Source organism: Schistocerca americana, chromosome 3, assembly GCF_021461395.2.
Source record: "Schistocerca americana isolate TAMUIC-IGC-003095 chromosome 3, iqSchAmer2.1, whole genome shotgun sequence".
Classification (NCBI taxonomy): domain Eukaryota; kingdom Metazoa; phylum Arthropoda; class Insecta; order Orthoptera; family Acrididae; genus Schistocerca; species Schistocerca americana.
Genome location: NC_060121.1, coordinates 138,452,919 through 138,476,620, shown reverse-complemented (window position 1 = coordinate 138,476,620; position 23,702 = coordinate 138,452,919).

Below are 23,702 nucleotides of genomic sequence, written 5' to 3'. Positions count from 1 at the left end.
TACTTACCTTATTTTAACTGCCAGCATTTCAGCAGGCTGAAAAGAATTTCTCACCTTTGAATTTTGCAATCATATATGCTCCCGCAGTCCGCAATGCAGCTCACAGAAACACAAAGTACATGAGAGAAGTTAAAAAACTTGTCCTTGTTGCTCCTTAGTTCTTCAAACAATAGCTGAAAATTACTGAACGGGTATTTTTTGGGCTAATTTGATGAACCCAATGGAGTCTTTGAGGCAGTGGTTGATAAAGAATGCACAGAGCAAGTTAAAGTTTGGTATCTGTCTTCATTCTGTTAAACAAAGAACTAGCTGTGGAGAGCCTGTGCAAACAGTCGATCTGCACCCCCCCCCCCCCCCCCCCAAACTTGCGATAGTGCATGGTACCAATATTTTTACACCACATTCCCTACTCATGGGCTGAGATTTGTACGCATATATCCAAGATCTATCTACAGACAGATGAAATATTAAACTACAATTAGATACTAAACAATAGCTTTAGTCCCAGTAGCAGCACTCAATTTAATTTAGCTTAGGGTAATGACAAATAGAGTTAAGCAGGATACTCACAGTTTACTTATTTCTGTGGCTTGGTTCTTATAGGGTCAATGTCAATATTTGTCAAAACTGGTTTTATTGGTGTACGCCATATAGTTTCACATGCTCTTCATAATGTTAAAATGACCAATGTCCAAGCCATATAGGATGAGATGTACTTGGGTTTTAAGCCCCAAAGTGTTTTATCAAGTTTCCAATCGGCATAAAAGGGCCAATCTTGACATTGGCCTTTTTTGCTGACAAATGGTTTCAACAACTGAAACTGTGCTGTGATATTGGACTTAAATCTGGCATGAATGCACAATAATAAGAGTTGCTCCTTTAACAATTCCCCTTACCATTTGGCACATTGTTAGTGAGGAGTCTTGGTGGGCACAAACATGTTTCACAGAGGCGACAAGGAAGAGCTTGAGGAACAAACTGCACCTGAAATATCACCACTAAAGTCATCACTTTGCTTTGAAGGTAAGTTTACTAAAATAAACTGGTGTCAGCAGCATTTAACACTCATTTTTCGAACACAGGACCATAAATTGACTGGTATCTCTTATTTAATGCCAATCTAAAATATTATCAACCACCTTTTAAATTTATTTCATTTTTATTTTTTTAAGGTCATCCCAGTACCAGTATAGAAGGAAATGCATGTTCGTCATTATTGGCAGATGTGATTTCAAGTTCCGATGAAGATGTATTTGAAGATTCTGATGAATATGTTCCATGTGGTGGTGAAAGTAGTGATGAAAGCAATGATGGAGGGAATATAGCTGCACAAAAGACAGTTAAAAAATCTTCAAGGATTGAAGAAATTGATCTAATTCAACAGCAGCCTGGCAATGAAATAACAAAGTTCAGTGGAAGGGGGAGGAAGAAATGTGATCCACAGGATTCATCCAGAAAAAGAAAGCAAAACGAAAAATTATGGGGGAAAAATTGGATGAAAGAATTGAAAACTGCAGGAAAGGAATATGTGATGTCGAAGGCAAAGTTATACCTGCTAAAGTTCATAAATCATTGTGCAAGTGCAGGAAAAATTGCGGAGGAAAAGTAAATAACGATGAGAGAGAGAAAATGTTCATAGAATATTACAAACTGTCCCGAGAAGGTCAAATTCAGTTCATTGTTAATCATGAGTCTGACAAAAAGAAACATGTGGAACATTTAAGCAATAAACTTGAAGGAAATGCAAGCAGGCGAAAATATTCCAGGAAGTACTTTCAGTCCTCCTTTGCAGACTAAGATAGAAGTATGTCAGAATACGTTCCTTAGTACATTTTCTTTAACACAAAAGAAGGCAAGAATAATTGTGGAGAAAAGACGGAGCTCTGAAGGAGGATTGTGTTGTGAAGATGGACATGGTAAACATTCTAATCATCTTGAAGTTCCATCTGATGACATTGATTTAATAATGGAACACATTAACATGTTTCCTTCCTATGAAAGCCATTATTCTCAACCTCATTCTTCTAAAAAATATTTATCTCCAGACTTGAGTATTTCAGCAATGTACCAGCTCTATCAAGAATTTTACCAAACCAAGGGTATGAAGCCAAGAAGTGAAGCGTGTTATCGAAGAGTTTTTGTGACCTGTTTCAATCTTAGCTTCCACAAAATGATTGTGCAAAATGTGACAAATACGTCATGATGCGGAATGTTGTAAGGTTGAAGTGGAACAACAGCAACATTTGGATTTAGCCCAGGCTGTTTATGATCAAAAAGACAGCGATAAAAAGAAAGCTGAGCAGAATTCCAATATAGTAACCCTGGCCTTTGATCTGCATAAATGTCTACCCACTCCTTTTCTACACTGTGGTGTGGCATTTTACAAAAGACAACTTTGGACCTTCAACTTGACCATCTATGTAAAGAGATATAAAGAGTGTTCTCCAGTATGTTACATTTGGAATGAAACAATAGCAGGAAGAGGTGGCCAAGAAATAGTTTCTTGTCTATATGATTACTTGATGAAACTGGCCAATGAAATCGTTGAGGTACACCTGTAAAGTAATTTGTGTACCGGACAAAGCAGAAATGTTTTTATTGCCATCATGTTTCTGAGAGTAGTAGAAGAATTCATGAGTCAGAGAAGACATTTGGAAATCAACCATAAGTTTCTTGAAGTTGGACATACGCGCTTGGAAGCTGACTCAATTCACGCAGCCATTGAGAAGACAAAGAAAACAACTGTTGAAGTAGAACTGCCAAGAGACTGGGCCAAATTAATGTGCATGGTTCCCCGAAAGCCACCCATAACTGCAACAGAGCTGGAACAAAAGGACTTCTACAACTTTAAAGACCTGATGAGAAGTCATTATCTGCAAAAGAAAATTAACACAGAAGGGAATCCTATTGTTTGGAACAAGATAAAATGGTGAAGTATCACTCAGGTATGCCAGGAATTGTCTCCTACACACACAGTAATTCCTCAGAAGAACCATTCAAGATGACAGATATGAACAGAAAGAAAACTCGATGCTTGTCTATGCACCAAAACTTGCACCTATTTCTGATGCCACCATACCCATTTCAGAAGAGAAAGGACTTAAGGGATCTCCTTCCATACATCAATGTAAGCAGTCATCCATTCTACATGCAGTTCATCAATCATCTGAGAGCCAATACAGTCAGATGAAAGAGAGAAACAGATATATTACGAAGGGGAGGATGAGGATGGTTGGTTGGTTGGTTGGTTGTTTGGGGAAGGAGACCAGACAGCGTGGTCATCGGTCTCATCGGATTAGGGAAGGATGGGGAAGGAAGTCGGCCGTGCCCTTTCAGAGGAACCATCCTGGCATTTGCCTGGAGTGATTTAGGGAAATCACGGAAAACCTAAATCAGAATGGCCGGACGCGGGATTGAACCATCGTCCTCCCGAATGCGAGTCCAGTGTCTAACCACTGCGCCACCTCGCTCGGTGATGAGGATGGTGATGTTGACGGAAAAGAGTGATATATTTTTTCTCTCCCTTTACACAGTATCAACCATAGTGTATGCAAATTATTTGTATGATATCAAGAATAAAGTTTCCCCCCTGATTACGAGATCAAACAGTGTTTTCATGATTTACAGTGATAAAATGTCATTTTTGGAACATGTAACAGTTGCTATCAGTTATTAAAATATAGAGGAATGAATAAAGTGATTTAATTAATGAGTACAAGGACATATTTATCTTAAAATTACCTGTTTCTGGTTATTCAGTGTACCTGATCCTGATGGCCAAAGGGCCAATGTCAAATAATTCAAGAGAGTTCGTGATTTTAAAAAGGGCCAATGTCCTCTTAAGTCTTTTAATTTTGAAGTTGAAAATTATAGAAATTTATTATTTAAAAATAAGCTTTAGTTAAGATAATTTACTGTAATGACAGTAACAAATATCCTCAAATATACTGTTAATAGTTGTCAGAAAAATGACAGAAAATATTCAGAAACTTATAACTTAAAACTAAGATTCTTGGCGTTGGCCTTTTTAGAACCAAGTCACAGATTTATTCATTCATCCAAGGATTATCTCACAGCTGACTCTGCTCAGTGCTCTGGCTTCCCCAGTCACTATGCTATTCTGAGCAGGTGCGTGAATGAGATGGCTATATGCAGAAGGCTGCATACGTGGGAAACTTAGGAAGATGTGCTTGCAACACAGTGCAACTACTACTATGAGGTGAACACTGTGGCATACTTTTATCAAGTGTTTATATTCAACTTTTTATTTTTCTTTCAAAGCAGTAACTTTACATGCACACATTTAATATTATGCTGTCATATTTATAAATTTATATACATTTCAATTTTAGTATATGTAATATACCTGAAACTATTGTTTGTGATAGTCAAACATCTGAAGTTATGCAGATCAAAATCTCTTAAACCCAAACATTGGTGAGACTGTTAGTTTCATAACAGAAAAGAAAAACAACATTGAAATAACTTCAGTGGCTTGTCTATGCAGTCAAGGCTCCTGGAGTGACATTTCACAAAACTCTTGAAAATTCCTGGACTGGACACAGAGGTCACTGAGCTGAATTCCACACTGTATGTCTATCAGCTAAAGCTGGAAGCAAGGTGTATTAGCAGCCAGATACAAGAATGGTCTGACAAAATAAATCAAAAGAGTCTTCAGGCACGCAGTGTCCTGGAATCATAACAAAATATTTCAATTACTGAAATGCACTCTGTCATGTCTGGTCCACAAATAACTGCCTCGAGTTACAGGAAATGTTCCATGTTGAAGTTGATATTTCCATAGCATTACTTTTCATTTTATAGCATCATCTTGTCTGCCATATCTAATACCAAATGATTCTCACCTTGCATGAAGACACTTAACGAATTCAAATAACTGGTGATGTCGACCATAAAAGATCTCCTTAGCACTCTGCCGACCCTTGTATCAGTTTTCAGTTCAGACAGCATTCACTGGTGTTCATCAGACGACTAGTGCATCATATCGCCTTTGTGTTTCGTGTTGTAATGACATTTCAATTTGTGATTTTCCAGATCATTTATAGTGCGATGGCATATTAACCACTTTATGTGCCCATTAAATGATATGAAAAGTAAGGAAATTTCCATTCAGCACTTTGGCTTCTCTGCTTTTCTTTTTTGGACAAGTGTGCAGATGCCATAGTATAATTGGTAATCTAACACCGCAAGGTGTCTGAAAAGGTAACTGCTTTGTTGTAGTGACGTTTGACCGCAGCCTTCATTTACATTTCCTTCTGGATGCTCTGCACCATTGCCATAGCACTTGGAGCACTGGGCAGGTGTGCAGCTGGAGCAGCGATTGGGCAGGCCTCCCACAGTAGAGTGAAAATAAATAACCCCATATTTAGGATGGCCAGGCAGAGCAAACTCCATTCTTCCAAATATGAAATCAGTATCTTAAAAAACTGCTGCTTCATTTGGTTGGTCCCTATTTTACAATGTACTCTTGATCATACACAGCTTACACCAAATACCTCACAATAAAAACATTGTTTTGCACAGCATCACAGCCCACACTATGGACACCCACTGATGACTCCAGGACCATGAACTGCGTATCTGTATATCCCTCTGTCAGAACATCTGAAAACTGAGTCAGCATCTCCTCTAATGAGTGAAATATTGAGCTCAGGGGAATAACAAGAAGTCATGTCACTATTATGCACTGTCGAACTGGGCACATTTGCTTGTGAAAGTATTACATTGTAATTATGTATTGTAATCCGACAGTGTCAAATTTGTCCCCTTTCATTACTAACCTCTACTCTGAGTTCTCTAATCTTTCAATGAGTGGAATGCATTACTTATGAATATTTCAGCTGCCTTTTTAAATACATGTAACTGAGTAATCTTTTTCATCTCCTTGAGCAATTTATTGTGCAATTTTATTCCCTGGTGGAAAATGTTTTTAGTTTTTGTTCATTTTTCCATGGAAAATGCAAGTCCATACTAGATCTTGTTCCATGATTACGGATAGAGCTGTTAGTGAAATACTTTTTTTCCACTATAAGCCACAACAGATTGATAGATGTACTCATCTGGTGCCTTAGAGACGTCCAGTTTTAAAAAATACTTCTTAAAACGAGTCCAACTACCAATTTTTGTTATTACTCTTACGGATCCTGGTTAGTTTCCTTTTGTCAGTATCTTTGTGTATTCATTCTATGTTAGCTGACAGTCAATACTTATCCCTAAAAAAATTGTGTTTGTTAGATTTATCACCTATTTTTAATTTTACAGAATTGTTTTCCCTTTTTATGCTAAATTGCTTACTGTTTGTTTTCTGCATGTTAATTTATTAGATACTGCCCAAATTATAAACATTCTTGGATGTTTCATTTATTTTCTCTAATAACAATTCTGGTGTTTTATCGACATGCACAACCCTGAGCCACACCTATGTATGTGAGTTTCTAAAAATGTTCAGCAGCAGACATGTTAACACTCTCTTCCTTTTGCACCCTGCTTTCCAGGTAAAACTGGAACCATTCATTTTCTGTTCTTGTCAGCATCTTATGATTCTAGCTTTTTTAGTGATATTTTATGGCCAACAGTGCTGCAACTCTTGGACAAGAGTGACAATATGCCTATAACACAGTCACCCTTACCAGCAGCCTTAAGTACCACTTTTGTGAACCCTGCTATGACCTGTGTTGTCCTTCTCCCACTTTTGACAAATTGTGCTTCGTTAAAAAGATTGCATTTATTCATGTACCTCTGGCTATCTTTCTGATTAATTCAATTATTTTAGATTGCAGAAAGGAGTGATACTAGCCTGTAGTTTTCAACACTCTCCATGTTACTTTTCTTTAGTAAAGGCACAGCTTATGCCTGCTTTAGGCACTGTGGGAAAATACCTGAACTAAAGTACACATTTATTATGTTTGTTAATGGGGCTTGTATGTTGTCTATGCATACTTTCAGAGCAGAGATTGGACCTTGTCTATGCCTGATGACTTCTTATTTTTTAATTTCTATATTGTCTTCCGGACTTCAAATTTTCTTGTGGAAATCACATTCTGCTTGTTGTGTAAGTCATTGTGAGAGCTACTTGTATTTTTAGGAAGATTTTGTTGCAACATATCTGCAAATAGTCATTTACAGAATTTGGCAATTTCTGAAGACTTTATTACCCTACTCCCACCTTTGATTTGTATATTATTACAGTTGTGTCTATCTTGTCCAGTTTCATGTTTTATGGCATCCCGTGTACTTACTGTACTTTGCTTTTATTTTCTGCATTATATATTATTTTGTCACTGAATGATTATTTTGTAGCAAGTAGTAGTCTCCTGTATATCTTCTTGTGTCTGTGATACAAATTTAGGAACTGAAGATTAGTGTAATGTAGGGCTTTTGTAATGAACTGAGAGATTTAAGTGTCTGATAGAACTTTCTGATACCTGTAGTTATCCATCTATTTTCCTTAGCTTTTGCTGCTGAAATTACTACTTTTGGAAATACCTCCTCAAAAATGAATTTAAACAGTGTGCAGAATTTGGAAAACTTAGCATCCACATTGTTTTTCACATGCACTTCATCTCAGGTTTGTTTTGTCAATACCAAGAAAAAGTATGTAATTTGTATTCTGAGAAGATCTATTTGGAGGTCTGCATTTTTGCAGGGTTAATCAAGCATGTCAGTAGCTTTATTATCTGACAGTAATGATGAGGGAGGACAAAATCTCTTATAAATATTTTACAATTTTCCCTGGCAGTATCTATAAGTATATAGTCTGAGGCTGATCCTGGACTTTTTAACAGCTCAGCAGCAGTGTTCACCATCTGTGCTTTCCCAGAGTGTTTGGGGAGTTATACTAATTTCACTCTCAACATGTGTGTTGATACACTTGTTTCCCCATATTATTATGTTAGTTTTGGGGGTTTAGACTCTTTCCAGGACATGAGTTAATTAGTTGAAGAAAATGTTCACATTTATCCCAGCCTTGGCTTGAAAATGCTGGTGACTTAATCGTTAATATTGTCTGCAGATTAAATTTTTAACAGTTACTTGTATTTTTTTTATGTATGTCTTGACTTCTTCCACACTGCTGAAAGTTCTTATTTTGTATATTTTCACTGCATGATACTTCACAAAAATATCTTCTAGGACAGTACATTGAAAGTAAAGAAAATGTTTGTTCAGCAAAAGTGAGCAGTACGAATACCATGTAAAGCAGGTGATCATCTATCTCACCGAAGTATTTTGAAGAAACTTGCAATTCTTACTCCTTAATAGTATTTTACTGATAGTAAAAATAAGTTTCCATTGAACTGTGATTTACACAGCCACAATTCAAGATGGAAAAATAATTTTCATATAGACTGTCTCTCATCTAGAGCTCAGAACGGAGTTATATGCTCTAAGTGAAAACAAACTTTGAACACTACGTCTTTCTAACACTAAACTGACCAATGAATGAGTCGGAAGTAATTAATTCTTTGTTATGGAATTCACAATTTAGAGTCTGTGTAGCTGTTCTCATATAATGTGGTAGTCATCAAACATGTCACAGGTACACACACCACCATTTTGCTGAGTTTCTGCACCATATTACGTATTCATACACACCACCAGTATTTGTTTCATGACATAGTATTATTGTCAACTAAGAAACACTGACTGGAAAACATCCTAATATCCTTAAATTAAAACAACAGCTACTTTAGAAGGATAAATGTAAGACTGCTTGCAACCCATAGAACTATAAGCACTAGACTGGACAGCAACACTGCATATACATTTTTCACCAACTTATGGCTTGCCACATACCTGACTGCCTTATCAACACACCCTCTGATGCTGTTGTTTCTATTGTTATTTCTGTACATCCAAATGTTCACAATATACCACCTGAGTACAGCATTTAAATATGTGTGTGTGTACAAGAAAAAATGCACAAATTTCCCTTTGTGTGGAAGTCATGTTGCTATACTTCAATGTCAAGTCCAGGGCAGAATATAAGTAGTAGAAGGAGGTAACCACTCAGCTGGTCAACAGGTCCATAAACAAGACTGAAGATCATACTCAGCTTTCAGACGGAGCTAACTAGTACAAAACAGTTTCACATGCATGGCTACATTGTCCTCGAACTGCAGTGTGGTGGTGTTATTGTCGTCTTCAGTCCAAAGACTGGTTTGATGCAGCTCCCCATGCTAGTCTATCCTGTGCAAGCCTCTTCATTTCTGAGTAACTATGCAACTAACATCCTTCTCAATCTGCTTACTGTATTCATTTTTTGGTCTCCCTCAACAATTTTTACCCTCCACACTTCCCTCCAGTACTAAATTGTTGAGGCCTTAATGCCTCAGAAAGTGTCCTACCACCCGATCCCTTCTAGTCAAGTTGTGCCACAAATTTCATGTCTCCACGTTTCTATTCACTAACTCCTCAGTAGATAAATGATCCACCTGTCGAATCTTCAACATTCTTGTGTAGCACCACATTTCAAAAGCTTCAATTTTCTTTTTTAATAACGGTTTATTGTTCATGTTTCATTTCAACATGTGGCTACATTGCAGGCAAATACTTTCAGAAAAGACCCCCTAACACTTAAATCTATATTCAACGTTAAAAGAAAGTCATCTTCAGAACTGCTTTTCTTGCCATTGCTAGTCTACATTTTATTTCCTTTCTACTTCAGCCATCATCAGTTATTTTGCTGCGTAATTACCAAAACTCATCTACTACTTTCAGTGTTTCATTTCCTAATCTACTTTTCTCAGTGTCACCTGATTTAATTCGACTACATTCCATTATCCTCACTTTCCTTTTGTTGATGTTCATTTTATATCCTCCTTTCAAGATACTGCCCATTCCATTCAACTGCTCTTCCAAGTCCTTTTCTCTGACAGAATTACAATGTCACTGGCAAACCTCACAGTTTTTATTTCTTCTCTTTGCATTTTAATTCCTACTCTAAATTTTTCTTTACTTCTTTACTTCTTCCTTTACTTCTGCTCACTATACAGACTGAACAATGTCAGGGATAGGCAACAACCCTGTCTTACTCCCTTCTCAACCACTGCTTCCCTTTCATGCCCCTCGACTCTTATAAATGCCATTTGGTTTCTGTACAAATTGTAAATAGCCTTTTGATCCCTATATTTTACCCCAAAAGGCTATTCCCCTAAGATAATTCATAGGGTCAGTACTGGCTAACATGTTCCTAAATTTCTACAGAACCCAAACTGATCTTCCCCAAGGTTGGCTTCTACCAGTTTTTCCATTCTTCTGTGAAGGATTCGTGTTAGTATTTTGCAATCGTGCCTTATTAAATTGCCAGTTCACTAATTTTCACACCAGTCAGCACCTGCTTTCTTTGGAATTGGAATTATTATATTCTTCTTCAGGTCTGAGGGTATTTTGCCTGTCTCATACATCTTGCTCACCAGATGGAAGAGTTCTGTCATGGCTGGTTCTTCCAAGGCTATTAGTAGTTCTAATGCAATGTTGTCTACTCCTGGGGCCTTGCTTCAACTTAAATCTTTCAGTGTTGTCATATTCTTTGTGCAGTATCATATCTCCCACCTCATCATCTAAATCATCTTCCATTTCCACAATATTGCCCTCAAGTAAATTTCCCTTGTATAGACCCTCTATGCACTCCTTCCACCTTTCTGCTTTCCCTTCTTAGCTTAGAACCGGTTTTCCATCTGATATCTTGATATTCAGACAGACAGTTCCCTTTTCTACAAAGCTGTCTTTAATTTTCCTGTAAACAGTTTCTATCTTTCCCTTGGTGAAATATGATTCTAAATCCTTACATTTGTTCTCCCCCACATGAACCATGGACCTTGCCGTTGATGGGGAGGCTTGTGTGCCTCAGCGATACAGATAGCCGAACCGTAGGTGCAACCACAACTGAGGGGTATCTGTTGAGAGGCCTGACAAACGTGTGGTTCCTGAAGAAGAGCAGCAGCCTTTTCAGTAGTTGCAGGGGCAACAGTGTGGATGATTGACTGATCTGGCCTTTTAACCCTAACCAAAACGGCCTTGCTGTGCTGGTACTGCGAACGGCTGAAAGCAAGGGGAAACTACAGCCATAATTTTTCCCGAGGGCATGCAGCTTTACTGTATGGTTAAATGATGATGGCGTCCTCTTGGGTAAAATATTCCGGAGGTAAAATAGTCCCCCATTCGGATCTCCGGGAGAAAGAAAACTGGTTTTCTATGGATCGGAGTGTGGAATGTCAGATCCCTTAATCGGGCAGGTAGGTTAGAAAATTTAAAAAGGGAAATGGATAGGTTAAAGTTATATATAGTGGAAATTAGTGAAGTTCGGTGGCAGGAGCAACAAGCCTTCTGGTCAGGTGACTACAGGGTTATAAACACAAAATCAAATAGGGGTACTGCAGGAGTAGGTTTAATAATGAATAGGAAAATAGGAATGCAGGTAAGCTACTACAAACAGCATACTGAACGCATTATTGTGGCCAAGATAGATGCGAAGCCAACGCCTACCACAGTAGTACAAGTTTATATGCCAACCAGCTCTGCAGATGATGAAGAAATTGAAGAAATGTATGATGAAATAAAGGAAATTATTCAGATAGTGAAGGGAGATGAAAATTTAATAGTCATGGGTGACTGGAATTTGTCAGTAGGAAAAGGGTGAGAAGGAAACGTAGTAGGTGAATATGGATTGGGGGTAAGAAACGAAAGAGGAAGCCACCTGGTAGAATTTTGCACAGAGCACAACTTAATCATAGCTAACACTTGGTTCAAGAATCATAAAGGAAGATTGAATACATGGAAGAAGCCTGGAGATTATATAATGGTAAGACAAAGATTTAGGAACCAGGTTTTAAATTGTTAGACATTTCAAGGGACCACAATCTAGTGGTTATGAACTGTAGATTAAAACTGAAGAAACTGCAAAAGGTGGGAATTTGAGGAGATGGCACCTGGATAAACTGAAAGAACCAGAGGTTGTAGAGAGTTTCAGGGGGAGCATAAGGGAACAATTGACAAGAATGGGGGAAAGAAATACAGTAGAAGAAGAATAGGTAGCTCTGAGGGATGAAGTAGTGAAGGCAGCAGAGGATCAAGTAGGTAAAAAGACAAGGGCTAGCAGAAATCCTTGGGTAACAGAAGAAATATTGAATTTAATTGATGAAAGGAGAAAATATAAAAATGCAGTAAATGAAGCAGGCAACAAGGAATACAAACGTCTCAAAAATGAGATCGACAGGAAGTGCAAAATGGCGAAGCAGGCATGGCTAGAGGATAAATGTAAGGATGTAGAGGCTTATCTCACTAGGGGTAAGATAGATACTGCCTACAAGAAAATTAAAGAGACCTTTGGAGAAAAGAGAACCACTTGCATGAATATCAAGATCTCAGATGGAAACCCAATTCTAAGCAAAGAAGGGAAAGCAAAAAGGTGGAAGGAGTATATAGAGGGTCTATACAAGGGCGATGTACTTGAGGACAATATTTTGGAAATGGAAGAGGATGTAGATGAAGATGAAATGGGAGATATGATACTGTGTGAAGAGTTTGACAGAGCACTGAAAGACCTGAGTCGAAACAAAGCCCCAGGAGTAGACAACATTCCATTAGAACTACTGACAGCCTTGGGAGAGCCATCCCTGACAAAACTCTATTATCTGGTGAGCAAGATGGATGAGACAGGCGAAATATCCTCAGACTTCAAGAAGAATATAATAATTCCAAAGAAAGCAGGTGTTGACAGATGTGAAAATTACTGAACTATCAGTTTAATAAGTCACGGCTGCAAAATACTAACGTGAATTCTTTACAGACGAATGGAAAAACTAGTAGAAGCCGACTTCAAGGGAAGATCTGTTTGGATTCCGTAGAAATATCGGAACACGTAAGCCAATACTGACCCTGTGACTCATCTTAGAGAATAGATTAAGGAAAGGCAAACCTACATTTCTAGCATTTGAAGACTTAGAGAAAGCTTTTGACAATGTTGACTGGAATACTCTCTTTCAAATTCTGAAGGTGGCAGGGGTAAAATACAGGGAGCGAAAGGCTATTTATAATTTGTGCAGAAACCAGATGGCAGTTATAAGAGTCGAGGGACATCAAAGGGAAGCAGTGGTTGGGAAGGGAGTGAGACAGGGTTGTAGCCTATCCCCGATGTTATTCAATCTGTATATTGAGCAAGCAGTGAAGGAAACAAAAGAAAAATTCGGAGTAGGTATTAAAATCCATGGAGAAGAAATAAAAACTTTGAGGTTTGCCGATGACATTGTAATTCTGTCAGAGACAGCAAAGGACTTGGAAGAGCAGTTGAACGGAATGGACAGGGTCTTGAAAGGAGGATATAAGATGAACATCAACAAAAGCAAAACGAGGATAATGGAATGTAGTCGAAGTAAGTCGGGTGATGCTGAGGGAATTAGATTAGGAAATGAGACACTTAAAGCAGTAAAGGAGTTTTGCTATTTGGGGAGCAAAATAACTGATGATGGTCGAAGTACAGATGATATAAAATGCAGACTGGCAATGGCAATGAAAGCCTTTCTGAAGAAGAGAAATTTGTTACCATCGAGTATAGAGTTAAGTGTCAGGAAGTCGTTTCTGAAAGTATTTGTATGGAGTGTAGCCATGTATGGAAGTGAAACATGGACGATAAATAGTTTGGACAAGAAGAGAATAGAAGCTTTCGAAATGTGGTGCTACAGAAGAATGCTGAAGATTAGATGGGTAGATCACATAGCTAATGAGGAAGTATTGAATAGGATTGGGGAAAAGAGAAGTTTGTGGCACAACTTGACTAGAAGAAGGGATCGGTTGGTAGGACATATTCTGAGGCATCAAGGGATCACTAGTTTAGTACTGGAGGCCAGCGTGGAGGGTAAAAATCATAGAGGGAGACCAAGAGATGACTACACTAAACAGATTCAGAAGGATGTAGGTTGCAGTAGGTACTGGGAGAGGAAGGAGCTTGCACAGGATAGAGTAGCATGGAGAGCTGCATCAAACCAGTCTCAGGACTTAATACCACAACAATAACAACAACAACAACACCATCAACATCATTTGTTCTCTAACCATTCTTGGTCAGTAATTTTGCACTTTGTGTCAGTCTCATTTTTTAAACGTTTGTATTCCCTTTCACCTGCTTCATTTGCTATGTGTTTGTAAATTTCTCCTTTCATCAATTAAATTCAGTACCTCTTGTGTTATCTAAGGACTTCTACTAGGTAATGCCTTTTTACCAATTTGATCCTTGTTGCCTTTACTATTTCACCTCAGGAAGCTATCCATTGGTCTTCTCATGTATTTCTTTCACTTGGTCTAGTCATCCATTGCCTAATGCTCCCCCTGAAACTCTCAACAACCTGTGGTTCTTTCAACTTATCCAGATCCCATTTCCTTAATTTCCTATCTTTTTCCAATATCTTCAGTTTTAATCTGCAGTTTATAATCAATGAATTGTTGTCACAGTCCACATCTGCCACTGGAAATGTCTTACAATTTAAAATCTGGTGTCTAAATCTCTGTCCAACTATTATACAATCAATCTGAAACCTTCTGGTGTCCGGAGGTATCTTCCACATATACAGCCTTCTTTTATGATTCTTAACCCAAGTGTTAGCTATGATTAAATTATGCTATGCAAAATTTTACCCGGAAGCTTCCTCTTTCATTGCTTTCCCCCAGTCCATATTCACCTACTATTTCTACACGTCTTCATTTTCCTACTATCGAATTCCAATCACCCATCACATTTAAGTTTTTGTCTTCTTTAAATATCTGGATAATTTCTTTTATCCCTTCGTACATTTCTTCAGTCTGTGGACCTCGTTGACATTTAAATTTATACTACTGTGGTAGGTGTGGGCGTCTTGTCTATCTTGACTACAATAATGCATTCACTATGCTGGTCATAGTTGCTTACCCGCATTCCTGTTTTCTTATTTGTTATTAAACCTGCTCCTGCATTACCCATATCTGACATTGTATTTATAACACTATATTCACCTGACTAGAAGTTCCTGTTCTTCCTGGCACCAAATTTCACGAAGTCCTACTACATCTAAATTTAACCTACCCATTTCCCTTTTCAAATCTTCTAACCAAGCTGCCCAATTATGTGCACTGTGTTACTTCTGAAGAAATGAATTGTCTGAAGGTTCACATTCATTTTAAATCTTGAGTACATGTCTTAACTGCTTGAAACCTCAACTACACCAGGAGTGGTTACCACTCTGTAGTGTTACAGCTTTTTTATAATAGTTATTTGTGAGTCAGCAATTAAAATACACAGCTTTGGATATTTTACATTATTTTATTTCATTACCAAAGGCTTGTTGGGCAATAACTGCCATTTTACAGACTTTTTTCAAAACAAACAGTTTTAACAAAACTCAGAAAGACATGGACACACAAAGTAAACAGCAACAACAAAAATTACAATACCTTACCCCACTAACAAGGTAGTGAGTCAAGGCAGCAGCAGTCACCAACATATATAGCTTTGAACAAAGATACTATAAAGACAATTACAGCATTAGAAATTGAAATTAAATACAATTTTAAAGCTAGCAACAGGGTGATGCTTATCAGTTCCCAAAAAATAAAAATAGTTCAGAAGTGCTTCACTAATAACACAGTACTGATGGCAGTTACTAACAAATGGATTATGTAACATTCAATAATACACCAAAAGATGGGACCATGAGCAGTGAAAAAGCACATTAGAAGTAATGACAACTGTGTAGCTTCTAAACTATTGTTTCCTTTGAGAACAGAATGATCAAAATACTTACAATGTGTGAATCAATTACTCAGTAATCTGCCTTAATGGTGCCCACTGTCTTTTCAAATGTTATTCAGATTCTGTACAATATATCACTTTAAAATACAACAGTGAACCTGTGAAAGATCATGTAACTGCTTAAAAGTGATTATACAGAAAATCCAAGAAGTTTTACAATTTACTATCAATGACTTTTTCATTTTAAATTACTTTTTATGAATTCACATGTTTATGTTACGTCACAGAAAACTAATGCATAACACACTATTTTTCTTTGTTTTTCATTGGACAGATACCAATACCACAATCAGATGCTCTGTTGCTTGAAAAATTAGTGAAATCATAAAATACACATTTAAAGAAAGAACATGCTAAGTTAGAAGTGTTGTAAAAATATAAACAAAATTTTATTCAGCACACAGTAATTCATCTTCATTTTGTAGCCATCTCTTAATCTCAAAATATATACAACAAACACATTTCATCTAAGATCTTACACAGACTGGAGCTATGATATAACAGATCTTATTCAAAATATATACTCACTGGTCTGAAAATATAATACTTGGTTATTTGAATCCTCCTATACAGAAGCAATTTAAGAGGAAAGAAGAATACGATTTGAACCACATATTCATAATACATTATTTTTAGTTAATGTACCGTAATATACATACAAAAATACTCAGTGTAGTCACAACAGGTGTACAACTTCAAATTAGACTAGATACAACATTAAAAAAAATTCCAAAGGGGAAAACTGTTCCATTCTTTTGTCTATCAAATTCTCAGTTCACTAATGACATATACTGGATTCCCTGCTGTCTCCCATCACTGTTGAGTTATCAAATATCCTAGCACACTTCAGTACATAAATGATTTGCCTGTTGGCATCACAATAAACATTGATGAGTACTTTGAAAACACAATTATGAGCTCTCAAAGATTACAATGGGTAACAGGGGTAGATACTCACAGCTTCCCTTGTTAACTTAGTCAACACAATTTTAGGCTCAAATGGTCATGAAATACTTATTGACCAGCAACATGGCCTCGCAAGTCAAAGACAATCCCTCCCATGTCATAGTTCACAACACACTTTGCACAAAATTTGGTTACACAAAACTTCGAACAGAAATAGTCACTGAAGAAGCAACCGGACACTTATGTCAACCATGTGTTCAACTAAATATGTAGAAGATATATCTTGAAGCCAAGCTGCACATAGCTGACGTGCTTCGTAAATATCAAATGGAAAATTCTACTCATGGTGAGAAATCAACACAGTTACTCAACTTTATTTGTTTCAAGTTGGCTGCATGTACATAAGACTGACAGAGGTCCACTTGTCAAACTTACGAAAGGATCAAACCAGTAATTGCAGAGACACCTTAACACCACAAAATGTTACATGATGATGCTTCCCACAGAAATGTAGGTACGAAGACTGACACACTTGCAAAACACTACTTGCAATTCGCCATCAAGTGCTCTGAGAATGTGGATGATGTGCTGGTTGTTCAAGGTTGGCAATGCTGTAACTTTCACAAAGTTCCACACTGATAATGCTGTAACTCTCAGCTATAAAATGACATTTCCATCTTCACTGTGGTGTTTCTTGCAGGACATCTCTTGGTTAAGCGAAGTTGAAGACCCTGGAGTATTTTAGTCCATCTAGTTTTTAGTGTATATCCTAGAGAGGAGTCATATTTATTCTGTTCATATTCTGCACATGGTAGGTGTTGGTGTTGCAGTATGTGATGATCGGTGTGGCATTTGTGTCTTTCTGGTTTCAGCATTTTCCAGCATGCCCACAACAGGAAAAGTTCTGATGGCATCAAAAACATACTGTTGACAAAGGGGCTTGATGGCATTTAGAGCTGTGACGCATAAGCTTTTTGCTGTCATTGTCTGTTCCAGCTGCATTTCATGGTAATTACCACTCCCAGACTTGCTGCTAGGAAGCAGTCAAGTTTGTTGTATGGTGTATGTCTCTGCTGGATGGTTCAGGTAGTTGGTAGTATTGGCTGTGATGGAGAGTTCATCTGTTTCCAACATCCCCAGTAATCTTTTGCCAATGAAATCTTATGTGGAAACCTCATGGGGAAGTAGCAGCAGCTTCTCCTTCATATGCACCACACAACAATGGTCAGAACCCTTTCCTTACACCCAAGGCATGTGAGGGATGCCTCTCATTCAGCCTACTTCAGATTCAATGTTCACTGTTGGTGGGGTGGCTCCAACTGTGTGGACGATTGTACCAAGAAATAGCTTCACTCAAAACATTGGCGTCAGGGCATGTGTCATATTGATTGGTGTTGGGCTGCCTGAGGATTCCAAATGAAATTACTGATCTAATGTCATAGCTTTGTGTTCTGCTGGAATGAGAGGTAACAATGTCCAACTTCTTTGTCCTTTATGCAACTCTCAGAAAAGTGGGCATTTCCATTACTTGTCTTTTGGTGGAAAGACAGAATCACAAAGTATTTTTAGCATACAAATAAAAATAAACACAAATGGCAAAAGTTAAATAACTTATACATCTGGTGAGGCTGTATAATGTTTTCAGCACCTTCAAAAATGTATACAAACGCAATAAATACACAGTAAAGAAATCATCTACTTAAAGATTAGCTGCACTATTATTGATTTAATGGAATTTTGTGCCAAATACTTAGAGCACACTGTTTGCAAGTTTGTTAGTTTCCAATTCAACATATTTACCAAAAAGGAACACATATCTACAAACTGCTTTACTGCAACTAGACCAAAGTGCCTGTATCACCAATATTTCCTCTGAACATTGCTTATTTTAAGAAGATACAACAGTCTACCTTGTAAACATTTACAAACAAGGGAAAAAAATCTGTATTTACAAAGCTTCATCACTGAATACAAAGCTACAGTTACCTATTGCCCTTTCCAGAGTAAGAGACACAGTTGGCTTGTGAACCAGTGCTTGGGAGACACGAGAAAAACCCACATTCATCTGGATTTTTTCAGATTTTGCTTCTGCTCAAAACTATGTACAGATCTACTGCACCTCTGTCACTACATTCTCAGTGGATGAGTATGGTTTACGTGCAGTCTGTATGTCTTTATTGTGTTGTAATTGATCTCTGCCTGTGTGTTACAGGTTTTCAGTTTAGTCAACACATTATGCTTTAAAATATCTACCAGTCTCTTGCCAAGCAGCAGACCACCAACAGATGCACATTATCATTTACATGACTAGTGGAACTGCATTTTCAATGCACTCATTTAATATATTTTGACTCTACTCTGCCATACTGACTCCATTCAGTTATCACAATAGTAACTCTGAACTTAAGCTACATCATTAATAAATACTGTTCATTAGAGCCAATCATTTTCCTTTTTTTAAACTGATATTTAAATCTATGTTAACAAATACTTGTCAATATCTCGCTTACTACACTGCTATAGCCAGTCAAAGAAGAATGAATACAGCAAATTCCCTAACCTCACCATATTATAAACTTATTGTTGCCAAACAGGCATGTTCTGTGGTAAATGGATTATGACTATGAAACAAATAAGCATTTTTAAAGTAAATGAATAAACAGAAAGCACTGTACAATGGCCGCAAACTATGTAAAACAACAAACTACAAGTAATGAGTATCAATAAATGTAACTAGCGAGAGAGAGAGAGAGAGAGAGAGAGAGAGAGAGAGAGAGAGAGAGAGAGAGAGACAGAGAGAGAGAGAGAGAGAGAGAGAGAGAGAGAGAGAGAGAGAGAGAGAGAGAAAACTGCTTCATCACACGCATTATGGGCTGCTCTCATGATACACTGAATTTGCTGTTAAAAATTATTAAATATTTAAGGAACACTAAATATTTAAAGAACACTAAATTTTTGGAAAATAATGACATTTACATAAATCTTCTCATGCTAAAATTGTTAATTTGTAGTACATCCTGATGACCTTCCCTTGCCACATTATTCATATTCTGCTCTTAGAATTAACCTTGCAAAAGTCTAAAGAAGACTAGATAATATGTGTAATTGCACATGGTACAGTGAAGAGAAAGTAACCTTTCCTAAGTACTTCCAAATTAATCCATTCTCACTCTTTCAAACAAAACAAAATACTATACTGTATCAGAACATGTTATCTCAATTTTGCAGCATTATTCACACAGAAATATGCAATGTCAAAGCCTTTTCATCTATAATGTTTCCAGGTGTTCTATAAATTATATAGGGTACAGTTTAAGCAATAAATGCAATGGAACTTCATCCCAAGTTACTGGTGTGATAGGAGTGCACAACTGAAATGCTTATGATTAAAATCATACAGAAACTTTGAAAAATATTAAGAAATAATCTTAGGAGCATTAAAAGAACACAAAAAACAACAACAAACATAGACTTTGGGCACTTAGGACCTATTCATATGCCCTTTCTCAGTGTTTTATATCTACAGAATACACCTGTAGTTTCACATCTCTATTTTTGTATTTTAAAACATGGTGATGATCTGAGAAGCACAGAGTATACAGACAATTAGCACAGAAGTTCTTGTCTTATCATATCATAATCTCTCAACAAAGTGGCATTTACACTTTAGCAGACTGTGGCATAATCAAGTTCAAGTAAACAAAATGAGAAACAACAAAACACAAAACATTTGCTGCATCAGTTGATGTGTATATCCATCAAATAATGACATTAAGAATTCTGGATGTTACACGCAACATCACCTGATATTCATTTTTTAAAACACCTTTATACTATCAGAAAAGAAACAGTTTTTAGTAAGTTTTTTTCTGTTATGCTGAGGGACTCAAAACTGCAGCACAGTTGAATACAGAAGTTGATTCCCAGATCAGAAAATTGTTTAACATGAAGTCCCTCAAAGTTCCATTTTAGGCACAATCTTGCTTTTATTTCAGATAATTGATTCACTTCTTAACATAACATCTCACTCACTGTTATTTGCGAGACCACAGAACACATTCTCCTGAACATCTTTAAACATCTGCATGTTGCAAATGTACAAAAATTAAACATGACAAAGACCCAATTAATACTATTTGAAACTAAAGAATACAAATGTAATAACTTCCCAATTTCCATTAAAACTGGGAACTGAGGAATCAGATTCTGTCAAATCCCAGCCAAAACATTTATTGTAAATATTTGTAACATTAAGCCAAAGAGTTCATTCAAACCACCATTCAATGATCTAAATATTTTAACTATGTATTTAAATTTATGAACTGTTAATGATCCAGAATTATTTGTAAGAACCTTTTTGAACACATGTATGATACAAGAAACAAGCACAATTTCAGGCTACCATCTCATAGATTAAAACACTACTCCATAGTACATGACTGAAAATTTATAACAAATTACAAGTGAAAAATTTCACAGTATGGAATAATATAAAATCGCTCCACAAGCTCTTCATAAACGAAAAGAATTAAGGTAAATTATTGATGATCCAATGTCAGCAGCAACAGTTCTAGTATTTTGTAACCAGTGTAGCTATGAAGTTGATAATATACCTAGTAATAAATATGAACTAAGCTACTATTCAAATATAACCTACAAAAACCGAAACACTACACACAAAATCTATTACTACTAAACACGCTTTTGCAGAAGGTGCTGAAGCAAACCAAGTGCTGTATCATGTGTGAGACTTACCCCAGTTCACTGTTAGTAGCCCCACGACACCTTAACGCGTCTGCATGCTGCGCACAGTATTGCACCACAATTTAGTATGAAATTAAAAATCAAAATCTATGTTTAAAACTTTGTTAAATTATAGTTTAGTGTAATAATGTTCCAAATACCAAGTCTTGATGTTCTAAACTTAATAGTTTACGGAAAAATGCCGTTTCAAGAGAGAAATCAGACGCGCTAAATAATGACGCTAGGAAGCCAGAATTTGCTGAAGGTGCAGTTAGAAGTTATCAATAAGTGATGCTGGTTTCCAAAACCATAAAACAAAAATTAACGCCAGAATCCACGTTTTTCGGAAAAATCAGAGGTGCTAAATAATGGACTTAGAAACTTGAAAATTTGTTTTATGCTTCAGTACACCCCAAAAATAATAACAGAGAGTCCACGTTAATCTATCTCTTCTAGTTTTTTAGTAATTAAATAAAAACTAATTTTGTAACTAAAATGTACCCAAGTGTTGTAGATTAAGTACTTGAAATTTTAATGATAGAGTATGTTGGTTAAACCAGAGGATCAAATATATGAAAAAATTAAGCTACACCAAGTTTAAGACTTTTAACATAAATAGCAACTGATATAAGTCTTAGCAAAGGTATGGTTCAGAGGTAACAATCTACCGTTAGTTCCACTAAATAAATTCTATTAAACAAAGTTTTCATTCTAGCGAGCTGAAACTTTCTACGTGCTTTCAAACAGCTTATCTGCATACAAGCAAAAATTAAGAAGTTTCTGAAGTAATAGGTAACTATATTATTAAAGATTATGTGCCCGAGATAGCGGTCGTTTGTAGACTACCGCCGTATGCAAATAGACAGAGACAACAGATGTTTTCTCGGCAGTCCGCACCGGTACCTTACAAATACAGCCCCTGAAGCAGTAGGAAGGTTACGCACACACCTACTAGTTAGCGTTGAGATGTTGGAGCGAGAGGATGTCCATACAGCGAAGGGTGTGACGGATCGCCGTCCGGCAAAGCCCACTTTGCCGGCGGCCCCATCCGGCCCCCCACCTACGATGACCGCGGCAACGACTGGATACGGAAATGGAATATGTTTCGGACGCACTGCAAGTTCCGCTGCCCAATTCGGACGACGAGTTGACGGCAAGAAATGACGTTCCCGCCGCCGCCAGGACGACGAAAAGGGGAGCGACCACTGCCACAGGAACCACCCGCGCCCCTCCTAAGGGCAAAAAGGCGAAACAGGCAGATGTTGTCGTTGATGACTAAGGCTTTCAACTCGTCAAACGGCCAGCCAGGAAGGCTCAACTCTCCTCAGCACCGCCAGTTCAGACGACAAATGCCTACGAGGAGCTCGCTGAAGGTGTGGAGATGCCTGCTCCGAAGAGAGAACCCAAACCGCCGCCCGTTGTGGTCCAACACAAGGAGGACTATGACGGCCTCTATCATGCTGCTCCTTGTCAGCCAAGATAACGTCATTATCAAGCCGGCTGGCGCCAACCTATATAAGATCACCTTAAAAACGGCAGAAGATTACAGAAAAGTTACGGCTACGTTCGCGGAACAAGAGAAGCCATTCTACACTTACCCCTCTGCAACGGAAAAGACACTCAAGATCGTCTTTCAAGGGCTCCCTCCAAACTACAGCCTGGATCACGTCCGACGGCAACTGGAGGATTTGGGCTATGGATTTGGTCTCAGGTCGATAACCCGCCTACCCTCTCAACGAGCCCGAAAGGAGACTCCGCTGGTCCTTGTGGTCACCTGTGATATCCCACACAACCGCGGGCTATGGCAGGTCACGAAGATCGCGGCGACACCTGTCACTACCGAAAAACTGCGCTCGAAGAGGGGCGAACCACAATGCTACAACCGTCAAATGGTTGGGCATGTAGCGCGGTTCTGCATACTTCCCCCACGCAGTGTTAAGTGTGCAGGGGAGCACGCCAGTCGAGACTGCACACGGCAGCGGACAGATGGACCATCCAAATGCGCTGGATGTGGTGGGGAACATGTGGCCTCCTACCGCAGCTGTTCCAGCTTCCGACGGGTTGCGGCACGGAGCCGTGGTCACCGACCTGGCTCCGTAAAGTGACCTGCAGCAGTCAAACCTGGCGTCAGATTTGCTGCTGCTACTACCTCTGGCTCCTCACTGCAGGCCTCCGTACCTGCGTCAACACCGGCCACTGTTGCAACAGCTACCAACACCGAGATGGACTGCCGTCCACGGGCCGCAGCGCGACT